We start from the raw sequence: 12,451 nt of genomic DNA, 5'->3' as shown, positions 1-12,451 counted from the left end.
GTACCCAGGGTGGTTGCTAGGGTAATTGGGGCGGTTGCTAGGGTGTTGCTATGTAGTTCCTAGGGTACCCGGGGTGGTTGCTAGGGCGGTTGCTAGGGTCCCCATGATGGTTGCTAGGGCCGTTGCTAAGGTACCCAGGGTGGTTGCTAGGGTAATTGGGGCGGTTGCTAGGGTGTTGCTATGTGGTTGCTAGGGTACCCGGGGTGGTTGCTAGGGCGGTTGCTATGGTAACCTGGGTGGTTGCTAGGCAGTTGCTACGGTACTTGGGGTGGTTGCTAAGGTGTTGCTAGGCGGTTGCTAGGGTGTTTTGGCTGGTTGCTAGGCAGTTGCTATGGTCTCCTGGGTGGTTGCTATGATGTTACTAGGTGGTTGGTAGTTGTCACAGATGGTCACTATGTAGTTATTATAGAGTTCTTAGCCCATTTGAGCACTTAGCTAATCACTATTAGCATGTAGCTAATCACTGCTAGCATGACTAGCATGTTGGAAGTCCAGTGTGCTAGCATGAGTCAAAAAATCCAACCGCCATGTCTGAACGATGTTCTGATGCAGAGATATATATCTTGCAAAACGGTTGCTAGGGTACTCCGTTTGGTTGCTATGGAGTGGCTTGGCAGTTGCCATTAATGATAATCCAAAGGCTGCTCGCCAATATAAACCAACCCCCATGTCTGTACGATATTCTGATGCAGAGATATAGATCTTGCAAAACGGTTGCTAGGGTACTGTGTTTGGTTGCTAGGGAGTGGCCTGGCAGCTGCCAATGATGATACTCCATTGGTTGCTTGCTAATATAAACCAACCCCCATGCTTCTATGTCTTTCAGATGTTAAGATATCTCTCTATACTTTGGGTTGCTAGGTAGCTCTTAATGGTTGCTAGGGCGTGGCTAGGTTGTCTTGAAGGAGATACATGATTGGCCGTTTGCTGCCCGAGTCAAACGAGCCCACCCTCATGTTTCTATGACACTTCTATCCAAAGTTATTCATTTGATCTTTTTCAATGGAAGTCTATGGGGCTTGTTGCTATGGCGCTCTATATGGTTGCTAGGGCGTGGCTTGATAGATTCACAGTGATCCTGAGAGACTGATTGGTTGCCTGATTCAAATGAGCCCACCACCTTGTCTCTATGACTATGTGATCCAGAGTTATGTTCAATGCAATATCCCTATGTAATTTCCCACAGTAGGAAAAACACATTGTTTCATGGGCGATATCTCACCATTGGCTTAGTATGGGGCAACTTTGGGGGGCTCTTGCGCCCCAGGGGTACAACTTATACCCCATTGCGGGGTATGATCGTGCACAGCCTGATAGCCTCTCCAAATGTGGTGATTCACATGTTTCTGCGAAATTCTCACTCGGAGCTACGATCTGTCAAAGTTGGACGCAATGCATTGTCTATGGGATTTATCGCCCGAATTATCGCCCGCCGGACGAACATCGTACGCCCGATCGCTTATAAAAGTCATAGCACACCATTCCCGTATAGGCCGCACGATTTGACGCCTGTTTGGTTGGTCTGTGACGAAAACTGCGGGACTAGTTACGCGCCGAAATTTGTACGGATCTATAAGAAGAAGCAGAATAATAACTAGAAGGTACATTTCCTGAAGAAAATGTGAGTGGTGCTTGCAGTGGCAAAACTCGCCCCTCTGTTGCTAGGGTGTGGTTGCTAGGGTACCCGGGGTGGTTTCTAGGGCAGTTGCTAGGGTCCCCATGATGGTTGCTAGGGCCGTTGCTAGGGTACCCAGGGTGGTTGCTAGGGTAATCGGGGTGGTTGCTAGGGTGTTGCTATGTGGTTGCTAGGGTACCAGGGGTGGTTGCTAGGGCGGTTGCTAGGGTCCCCATGATGGTTGCTAGGGCCGTTGCTAGGGTACTCAGGGTGGTTGCTAGGGTTATCGGGGTGGTTGCTAGGGTGTTGCTATGTGGTTGCTAGGGTACCAGGGGTGGTTGCTAGGGCAGTTGCTAGGGTCCCCATGATGGTTGCTAGGGCCGTTGCTAGGGTACTCAGGGTGGTTGCTAGGGTAATCGGGGTGGTTGCTAGGGTGTTGCTATGTGGTTGCTAGGGTACCCGGGGTGGTTGCTAGGGCGGTTGCTAGGGTCCCCATGATGGTTGCTAGGGCCGTTGCTAGGGTACCCAGGGTGGTTGCTAGGGTAATTGGGGCGGTTGCTAGGGTGTTGCTATGTGGTTGCTAGGGTACCCGGGGTGGTTGCTAGGGCGGTTGCTATGGTAACCTGGGTGGTTGCTAGGCAGTTGCTACGGTACTTGGGGTGGTTGCTAAGGTGTTGCTAGGCGGTTGCTAGGGTGTTTTGGCTGGTTGCTAGGCAGTTGCTATGGTCTCCTGGGTAGTTGCTATGATGTTACTAGGTGGTTGGTAGTTGTCACAGATGGTCACTATGTAGTTATTATAGAGTTCTTAGCCCATTTGAGCACTTAGCTAATCACTATTAGCATGTAGCTAATCACTGCTAGCATGACTAGCATGTTGGAAGTCCAGTGTGCTAGCATGAGTCAAAAAATCCAACCGCCATGTCTGTACGATGTTCTGATGCAGAGATATAGGTCGTGCAAAACGGTTGCTAGGGTACTCCATTTGGTTGCTATGGAGTGGATGGGCAACTGCCAATGGTGATACTACAAAAGCTGCTCGCCAATACAAACCAACCCCCATGCCTCTACGATGTTCTGATGCAGAGATATAGTTCTTGCAAAACGGTTGCTAGGGTACTGTGTTTGGTTGCTAGGGAGTGGCCTGGCAGCTGTCAATGATGATACTCCAATGGTCGCTTGATAATATAAACCAACCCCCATGCTTCTATGTCTTTCAGATGTTAAGATATCTCTCTATACTTTGGGTTGCTAGGTAGCTCTTAATGGTTGCTAGGGCGTGGCTAGGTTGTCATGAAGGAGATACATGATTGGCCGTTTGCTGCCCGAGTCAAACGAGCCCACCCTCATGTTTCTATGACACTTCTATCCAAAGTTATTCATTTGATCTTTTTCAATGGAAGTCTATGGGGCTTGTTGCTATGGCGCTCTATATGGTTGCTAGGGCGTGGCTTGATAGATTCACAGTGATCCTGAGAGACTGATTGGTTGCCTGATTCAAATGAGCCCACCCCCTTGTCTCTATGACATTGTGATCCAGAGTTATGTTCAATACAAAATCCCTATGTAATGTCCCATAGCAGGAAAAGTCCTCCCTATACTTTGTATTAGGGCCATTTTTGGGGGGCTCTCGCGCCCCAGGGGTACAACTTATACCCCACTGCGGGGTATGTTCTCGCACAGCCTGATAGCCTCTTCAAATGTGGAGATTCACGTGTTTCTGCGAAATTCCCTCTCGGAGCTATGATCCGTCAAAGTTGGCCGCAATGCATTCTCTATGCGATTTTTCGCCCGTTTTTTCGCCCGGTGTACGAACATCGTACGCCCGATCGCTTATAAAAGTCATAGCACACCATTCCCGATTAGGCCGCACGATTTGACGCCTGTTTCGTTGGTCTGTGATGAAAACTGCGGGACTAGTTACGCGCCGAAATTTGTACGGATCTAGTATAATAATAATAATAATAATAAGTATGTGAGATAGTAATAGTGATGCCTTGCCTCCGGCAAGCACCACTAACTAGAAGGTACATTTCCTGAAGAAAATGTGAGTGGTGCTTGCAGTGGCAAATCTCTGCGCCCTGTAGCCACCCATGATGCCTGTTTGATATTGTGGAGCCGTGATATAAGTTCTTTATATTGCTATATGGTTGCTAGGGCGCTCTATATGGTTGCTATGGTGTGCCTATATAGTTCATATATTGATATTTAAAGATGATTTACCAGCCTGACTCCAAAAAGCCCAAAACAGTGTTTCTATATGGTTATTTTGATGATATATAGCTTTTAAATGTTGTTAAACAGTTGCTAGGGTGCTAAAATTGGTTGCTATGGCGTGGCTATGAAGTTGTTATGTCACTACTTATGGACTGCTTGATAGGCCGATTCAAAAGAGCCCTCTGGCAAGCCTCTATGACTTTCTGATCCAAAGATATGATGTCAGATAGTTTTTCCAATGTTAAGTCTATGGGATATTTTCACACATTTTCTTCGCCCACTGTACGATTATCGTAAGTCCGATTGTTTAGAAAAGTCATAGCACACCTCTCCTCAATAAGCCGCACGTTTTGACATCTCATTCATGGGTCTGCGACAAAAAATGCGGGAGGAGTAGCGTGCCGAAATTGTGTCAAGGCGGATAGTAATAGTAACACTAGAAGGTACATTTCCTGAAGAAAATGTGAGTGGTGCTTGCAGTGGCAAAACTCGCCCCTCTGTTGCTAGGGTGTTGCAATGAGGTTGCTAGGGTACATGGGGTGGTTGCTAGGGTGGTTGCTAGGGTCCCCATGATGGTTGCTAGGGCCGTTGCTAAGGTACCCAGGGTGGTTGCTAGGGTAATCGGGATGGTTGCTAGGGTGTTGCTATGTGGTTGCTAGGGTACCCGGGGTGGTTGCTAGGGCGGTTGCTAGGGTCCCCATGATGGTTGCTAGGGCGGTTGCTAGGCTACCCAGGGTGGTTGCTAGGGTGATTGGGGCGGTTGCTAGGGTGTTGCTATGTGGTTGCTAGGGTACCCGGGGTGGTTGCTAGGGCGGTTGCTAGGGTCCCCATGATGGTTGCTAGGGCCGTTGCTTAGGTACCCAGGGTGGTTGCTAGGGTAATCGGGGTGGTTGCTAGGGTGTTGCTATGCGGTTGCTAGGGTACCCGGGGTGGTTGCTAGGGCGGTTGCTAGGGTCCCCATGATGGTTGCTAGGGCCGTTGCTAAGGTACCCAGGGTGGTTGCTAGGGTAATCGGGGCGGTTGCTAGGGTGTTGCTATGTGGTTGCTAGGGTACCCGGGGTGGTTGCTAGGGCGGTTGCTAGGGTAACCTGGGTGGTTGCTAGGCAGTTGCTACGGTACTTGGGGGGGTTGCTAAGGTGTTGCTAGGCGGTTGCTAGGGTGTTTTGGCTGGTTGCTAGGCAGTTGCTATGGTCTCCTGGGTGGTTGCTATGATGTTACTAGGTGGTTGGTAGTTGTCACAGATGGTCACTATGTAGTTATTATAGAGTTCTTAGCCCATTTGAGCACTTAGCTAATCACTATTAGCATGTAGCTAATCACTGCTAGCATGACTAGCATGTTGGAAGTCCAGTGTGCTAGCATGAGTCAAAAAATCCAACCGCCATGTCTGTACGATGTTCTGATGCAGAGATATAGGTCGTGCAAAACGGTTGCTAGGGTACTCCATTTGGTTGCTATGGAGTGGCTTGGCAACTGCCAATGGTGATACTACAAAGGCTGCTCGTCAATATAAACCAACCCCCATGCCTCTACGATGTTCTGATGCAGAGATATAGATCTTGCAAAACGGTTGCTAGGGTACTGTGTTTGGTTGCTAGGGAGTGGCCTGGCAGCTGCCAATGATGATACTCCATTGGTTGCTTGCTAATATAAACCAACCCCCATGCTTCTATGTCTTTCAGATGTTAAGATATCTATCTTTGGATTTTGGTTGCTAGGTAGCTCTTAATGGTTGCTAGGGCGTGGCTAGGTTGTCTTGAAGGAGATACATGATTGGCCGTTTGCTGCCCGAGTCAAACGAGCCCACCCTCATGTTTCTATGACACTTCTATCCAAAGTTATTCATTTGATCTTTTTCAATGGAAGTCTATGGGGCTTGTTGCTATGGCGCTCTCTATGGTTGCTAGGGCGTGGCTTGATAGATTCACAGTGATCCAGAGAGAGCTGATTGGTTGCCTGATTCAAATGAGCCCACCCCCTTGTCTCTATGACACTGTGATCCAGAGTTATGTTCAATACAAAATCCCTATGTAATGTCCCATAGCAGGATAAGCCCTGCCTATACTTTGTATTAGGGTCATTTTTGGGGGGCTCTCGCGCCCCAGGGGTACAACTTATACCCCACTGCGGGGTATGTTCTCGCACAGCCTGATAGCCTCTTCAAATGTGGAGATTCACGTGTTTCTGCGAAATTCCCTCTCGGAGCTACGATCCGTCAAAGTTGGCCGCAATGCATTCTCTATGCGATTTTTCGCCCGTTTTTTCGCCCGGTGTACGAACATCGTACGCCCGATCGCTTATAAAAGTCATAGCACACCATTCCCGTATAGGCCGCACGATTTGACGCCTGTTTCGTTGGTCTGTGACGAAAACTGCGGGACTAGTTACGCGCCGAAAATCGTACGGAAGAAGTAAGAATAATAATAATAAGTATGTGAGATAATAATAGTGATGCTTTGCCTCCGGCAAGCACCACTAATAATAAGTATGTGAGATAGTAATAGTGTTGCCTTGCCTCCGGCAAGCACCACTAACTAGAAGGTACATTTCCTGAAGAAAATGTGAGTGGTGCTTGCAGTGGCAAAACTCGCCCCTCTGTTGCTAGGCTGTTGCAATGAGGTTGCTACAGTGGTTGCTAAGGTACCCTGGGTGGTTGCTAGGGCGGTTGCTAGGGTCCCCATGATGGTTCCTAAGGTACCCTCGGTGGTTGCTAGGGTAATCTGGGTGGTTGCTAGGGTCCCCAGGATGGTTGCTAGGGCCGTTGCTAGGGTACTCAGGGTGGTTGCTAGGGTAATTGGGGTTGTTGCTAGGGTGTTGCTATGTGGTTGCTAGGGTACCCACGGTGGTTGCTAGGGTTCCTGGGGTGGTTGCTAGGGCGGTTGCTAGGGTCCCCATGATGGTTGCTAGGGCCGTTGCTAGGGTACTCAGGGTGGTTGCTAGGGTAATCGGGGTGGTTGCTAGGGTGTTGCTATGTGGTTGCTAGGGTACCCGGGGTGGTTGCTAGGGTCCCCATGATGGTTGCTAGGGCCGTTGCTAAGGTACCCAGGGTGGTTGCTAGGGTAATTGGGGCGGTTGCTAGGGTGTTGCTATGTGGTTGCTAGGGTACCCGGGGTGGTTGCTAGGGCGGTTGCTAGGGTCCCCATGATGGTTGCTAGGGCCGTTGCTAAGGTACCCAGGGTGGTTGCTAGGGTGATTGGGGCGGTTGCTAGGGTGTTGCTATGTGGTTGCTAGGGTACCCGAGGTGGTTGCTAGGGCGGTTGCTATGGTAACCTGGGTGGTTGCTAGGCAGTTGCTACGGTACTTGGGGTGGTTGCTAAGGTGTTGCTAGGCGGTTGCTAGGGTACCCGGGGTGGTTGCTAGGCAGTTGCTATGGTCTCCTGGGTGGTTGCTATGATGTTACTAGGTGGTTGGTAGTTGTCACAGATGGTCACTATGTAGTTATTATAGAGTTCTTAGCCCATTTGAGCACTTAGCTAATCACTATTAGCATGTAGCTAATCACTGCTAGCATGACTAGCATGTTGGAAGTCCAGTGTGCTAGCATGAGTCAAAAAATCCAACCGCCATGTCTGTGCGATGTTCTGATGCAGAGATATAGGTCGTGCAAAACGGTTGCTAGGGTACTCCGTTTGGTTGCTATGGAGTGGCTTGGCAGCTGCCAATGGTGATACTCCAAAGGCTGCTCGCCAATATAAACCAACCCCCATGCCTCTACGATGTTCTGATGCAGAGATATAGATCTTGCAAAACGGTTGCTAGGGTACTGTGTTTGGTTGCTAGGGAGTGGCCTGGCAGCTGCCAATGATGATACTCCAATGGTCGCTTGCTAATATAAACCAACCCCCATGCTTCTATGTCTTTCAGATGTTAAGATATCTCTCTATACTTTGGGTTGCTAGGTAGCTCTTAATGGTTGCTAGGGCGTGGCTAGGTTGTCTTGAAGGAGATACATGATTGGCCGTTTGCTGCCCCGAGTCAAACGAGCCCACCCTCATGTTTCTATGACACTTCTATCCAAAGTTATTCATTTTATCTTTTTCAATGGAAGTCTATGGGGCTTGTTGCTATGGTGCTCTATATGGTTGCTAGGGCGTGGCTTGATAGATTCACAGTGATCCTGAGAGACTGATTGGTTGCCTGATTCAAATGAGCCCACCCCCTTGTCTCTATGACACTGTGATCCAGAGTTATGTTCAATACAAAATCCCTATGTAATGTCCCATAGCAGGAAAAGTCCTCCCTATACTTTGTATTAGGGCCAATTTTGGGGGGCTCTTGCGCCCCAGGGGTACAACTTATACCCCACTGCGGGGTATGTTCTCGCACAGCCTGATAGCCTCTCCAAATGTGGAGATTCACGTGTTTCTGCGAAATTCTCTCTCGGAGCTACGATCCGTCAAAGTTGGCCGCAATGCATTGTCTATGCGATTTTTCGCCCGTTTTTTCGCCCGGTGTACGAACATCGTACGCCCGATCGCTTATAAAAGTCATAGCACACCATTCCCGATTAGGCCGCACGATTTGACGCCTGTTTCGTTGGTCTGTGACAAAAACTGCGGGACTAGTTACGCGCCGAAATTTGTACGGATCTAGTATAATAATAATAACTAGAAGGTACATTTCCTGAAGAAAATGTGAGTGGTGCTTGCAGTGGCAAAACTCGCCCCTCTGTTGCTAGGGTGTTGCAATGAGGTTGCTAGGGTACATGGGGTGGTTGCTAGGGCGGTTGCTAGGGTCCCCATGATGGTTGCTAGGGCCGTTGCTAAGGTACCCAGGGTGGTTGCTAGGGTAATCGGGATGGTTGCTAGGGTGTTGCTATGTGGTTGCTAGGGTACCCGGGGTGGTTGCTAGGGCGGTTGCTAGGGTCCCCATGATGGTTGCTAGGGCGGTTGCTAGGGTACCCAGGGTGGTTGCTAGGGTAATCGGGGCGGTTGCTAGGGTGTTGCTATGTGGTTGCTAGGGTACCCGGGGTGGTTGCTAGGGCGGTTGCTATGGTCCCCATGATGGTTGCTAGGGCCGTTGCTAGGGTACTCAGGGTGGTTGCTAGGGTAATTGGGGTGGTTGCTAGGGTGTTGCTATGTGGTTGCTAGGGTACCCGGGGTGGTTGCTAGGGCGGTTGCTAGGGTCCCCATGATGGTTGCTAGGGCCGTTGCTAAGGTACCCAGGGTGGTTGCTAGGGTAATTGGGGCGGTTGCTAGGGTGTTGCTATGTGGTTGCTAGGGTACCCGGGGTGGTTGCTAGGCAGTTGCTATGGTAACCAGGGTTGTTGTTATGATGTTACTAGGTGGTTGGTAGTTGTCACAGATGGTCACTATGTAGTTATTATAGAGTTCTTAGCCCATTTGAGCACTTAGCTAATCACTATTAGCATGTAGCTAATCACTGCTAGCATGACTAGCATGTTGGAAGTCCAGTGTGCTAGCATGAGTCAAAAAATCCAACCGCCATGTCTGTACGATGTTCTGATGCAGAGATATAGGTCGTGCAAAACGGTTGCTAGGGTACTCGATTTGGTTGCTATGGAGTGGCTTGGCAGCTGCCAATGGTGATTCTCCAAAGGCTGCTCGCCAATATAAACCAACCCCCATGCCTCTACGATGTTCTGATGCGGAGATATAGATCTTGCAAAACGGTTGCTAGGGTACTGTGTTTGGTTGCTAGGGAGTGGCCTGGCAGCTGCCAATGATGATACTCCAATGGTCGCTTGCTAATATAAACCAACCCCCATGCTTCAATGTCTTTCAGATGTTAAGATATCTCTCTATACTTTGGGTTGCTAGGTAGCTCTTAATGGTTGCTAGGGCGTGGCTAGGTTGTCTTGAAGGAGATACATGATTGGCCGTTTGCTGCCCGAGTCAAACGAGCCCACCCTCATGTTTCTATGACACTTCTATCCAAAGTTATTCATTTGATCTTTTTCAATGGAATTCTATGGGGCTTGTTGCTATGGTGCTCTATATGGTTGCTAGGGCGTGGCTTGATAGCTTCATAATGATCCTGAGAGTCTGATTGGTTGCCTGATTCAAATGAGCCCACCCCCTTGTCTCTATTACATTGTGATACGGAGTTATGTTCAATGCAAAATCCCTATGTAATTTCCCATAGTAGGAAAAACAGTGTTTCATGGGCGATCCCTCACCATAATATGTCTATGGGGCAAATTTGGGGGTCTCTAGCACCCCAGGGGTACAACTTTTACCCCTCTGTGAGGTATGTTCTCGCACAGCCTGATAGCCTCTCCGAATGTGGTGATTTACGTTTTTCTACGAAATTCCCTCTCTGTGCTATAATCCGTCAAAGTTTTCAGTAATGCATTTCCTATGGGACGTTTTTCGGCCATTTTTTCGCCCGCTGTACGAACATCGTACGCCCGATCGCTTATAAAAGTCATAGCACACCTCTCCTCAATAGGCCGCACGATTTGACGCCTGTTTCGTTGGTCTGTGACAAAAACTGCGGGACGAGTTACGCGCCGAAGTTTTGTACGGAAGAAGTAAGAAGAATAATAATAATAACTAGAAGGTACATTTCCTGAAGAAAATGTGAGTGGTGCTTGCAGTGGCAAAACTCTGCGCCCTGTTGCTAGGTTGTTGCAATGAGGTTGCTATGGTGGTTGCTAAGGTACCCTGGGTGGTTGCTAAGGCGGTTGCTAGGGTCCCCATGATGGTTGCTAAGGTACCCAGGGTGGTTGCTAGGGCCGTTGCTAGGGTACCCAGCGTGGTTGCTAGGGTAATCGGGGTGGTTGCTAGGGTGTTGCTATGTGGTTGCTAGGGTACCCGGGGTGGTTGCTAAGGCGGTTGCTAGGGTCCCCATGATGGTTGCTAGGGCCGTTGCTAAGGTACCCAGGGTGGTTGCTAGGGTAATCGGGGTGGTTGCTAGGGTGTTGCTATGTGGTTGCTAGGGTACCCGGGGTGGTTGCTAGGGCGGTTGCTATGGTAACCTGGGTGGTTGCTAGGCAGTTGCTACGGTACTTGGGGTGGTTGCTAAGGTGTTGCTAGGCGGTTGCTAGGGTGTTTTGGCTGGTTGCTAGGCAGTTGCTATGGTCTCCTGGGTGGTTGCTATGATGTTACTAGGTGGTTGGTAGTTGTCACAGATGGTCACTATGTAGTTATTATAGAGTTCTTAGCCCATTTGAGCACTTAGCTAATCACTATTAGCATGTAGCTAATCACTGCTAGCATGACTAGCATGTTGGAAGTCCAGTGTGCTAGCATGAGTCAAAAAATCCAACCGCCATGTCTGTACGATGTTCTGATGCAGAGATATAGGTCGTGCAAAACGGTTGCTACGGTACTGTGTTTGGTTGCTATGGAGTGGCCTGGCAGCTGCCAATGGTGATACTCCAAAGGCTGCTGGCCAATATAAACCAACCCCCATGTCTGTACAATGTTCTGATGCAGAGATATAGATCTTGCAAAACGGTTGCTAGGGTACTGTGTTTGGTTGCTAGGGAGTGGCCTGGCAGCTGCCAATGATGATACTCCAATGGTAGCTTGCTAATATAAACCAACCCCCATGCTTCTATGTCTTTCAGATGTTAAGATATCTCTCTATACTTTGGGTTGCTAGGTAGCTCTTAATGGTTGCTAGGGCGTGGCTAGGTTGTCTTGAATGAGATACATGATTGGCCGTTTGCTTCCCGAGGCAAACGAGCCCACCCTCATGTTTCTATGACACTTCTATCCAAAGTTATTCATTTGATCTTTTTCAATGGAAGTCTATGGGGCTTGTTGCTATGGCGCTCTATATGGTTGCTAGGGCGTGGCTTGAAAGCCTCATAACGATCCTGAGAGACTGATTGGTTGCCTGATTCAAATGAGCCCACCCCCTTGTCTCTATGACACTGTGATCCTGAGTTATGTTCAATACAAAATCCCTATGTAATTTCCCACAGTAGGAAAAACACATTGTTTCATGGGCGATCCCTCACCATTGGCATAGAATGGGGCAACTTTGGGGGGCTCTTGCGCCCCAGGGGTACAACTTATACCCCATTGCGGGGTATGATCTTGCACAGCCTCATAGCCTCTCCAAATGTGGTGATTCACATGTTTCTGCAAAATTCTCTCTCGGAGCTACGAGCCGTCAAAGTTGGCCGCAATGCATTGTCTATGGGATTTTTCGCCCGATATTTCGCCCGGTGTACGAACATCGTACGCCCGATCGCTTATAAAAGTCATAGCACACCATTCCCGATTAGGCCGCACGATTTGACGCCTCTTTTGCGGGTCTGTGACAAAAACTGCGGGACTAGTTACGCGCCGAAATTCGTACGGAAGAAGTAAGAATAATAAGAAGAACTAGAAAGTACATTTCCTGAAGAAAATGTGAGTGGTGCTTGCAGTGGCAAAACTCGCCCCTCTGTTGCTAAGGTGTGGTTGCTAGGGTACCCGGGGTGGTTACTAGGGTCCCTATGATGGTTGCTAGGGCCGTTGCTAGGGTACCCAGCATGGTTGCTAGGGTAATCGGGGTGGTTGCTAGGGTGTTGCTATTTGGTTGCTAGGGTACCCAGCATGGTTGCTAGGGTAATCGGGGTGGTTGCTAGGGTGTTGCTATTTGGTTGCTAGGGTACCCGGGGTGGTTGCTAGGGTGTTGCTATTTGGTTGCTAGGGTCCCCATGAT

The 12,451-nt window shown here is 49.1% G+C and overlaps 1 long non-coding RNA gene across 2 annotated transcripts in view; it reads left to right on the top strand.

The window, feature by feature from the left end:
* Positions 1-12,451, top strand: part of LOC127957866 (uncharacterized) — a 42,091-nt gene that overhangs the window by 12,393 nt on the left and 17,247 nt on the right. Inside the window, exon 2 of one of the 2 annotated variants that reach the window (XR_008153877.1) lies at positions 3,924-6,370. The exons of the other annotated variant lie outside the window; for it this stretch is intronic. This is a non-coding gene — a long non-coding RNA (uncharacterized LOC127957866). The remainder of the gene's footprint in view (positions 1-3,923; positions 6,371-12,451) is intronic. 2 annotated transcript variants of the gene reach the window in all.

Source organism: Carassius gibelio, chromosome B5, assembly GCF_023724105.1.
Source record: "Carassius gibelio isolate Cgi1373 ecotype wild population from Czech Republic chromosome B5, carGib1.2-hapl.c, whole genome shotgun sequence".
NCBI classification, from domain to species: domain Eukaryota; kingdom Metazoa; phylum Chordata; class Actinopteri; order Cypriniformes; family Cyprinidae; genus Carassius; species Carassius gibelio.
Note: the sequence above shows the minus strand (reverse complement) of the source record. Positions and strands in the feature narration are given on the sequence as shown.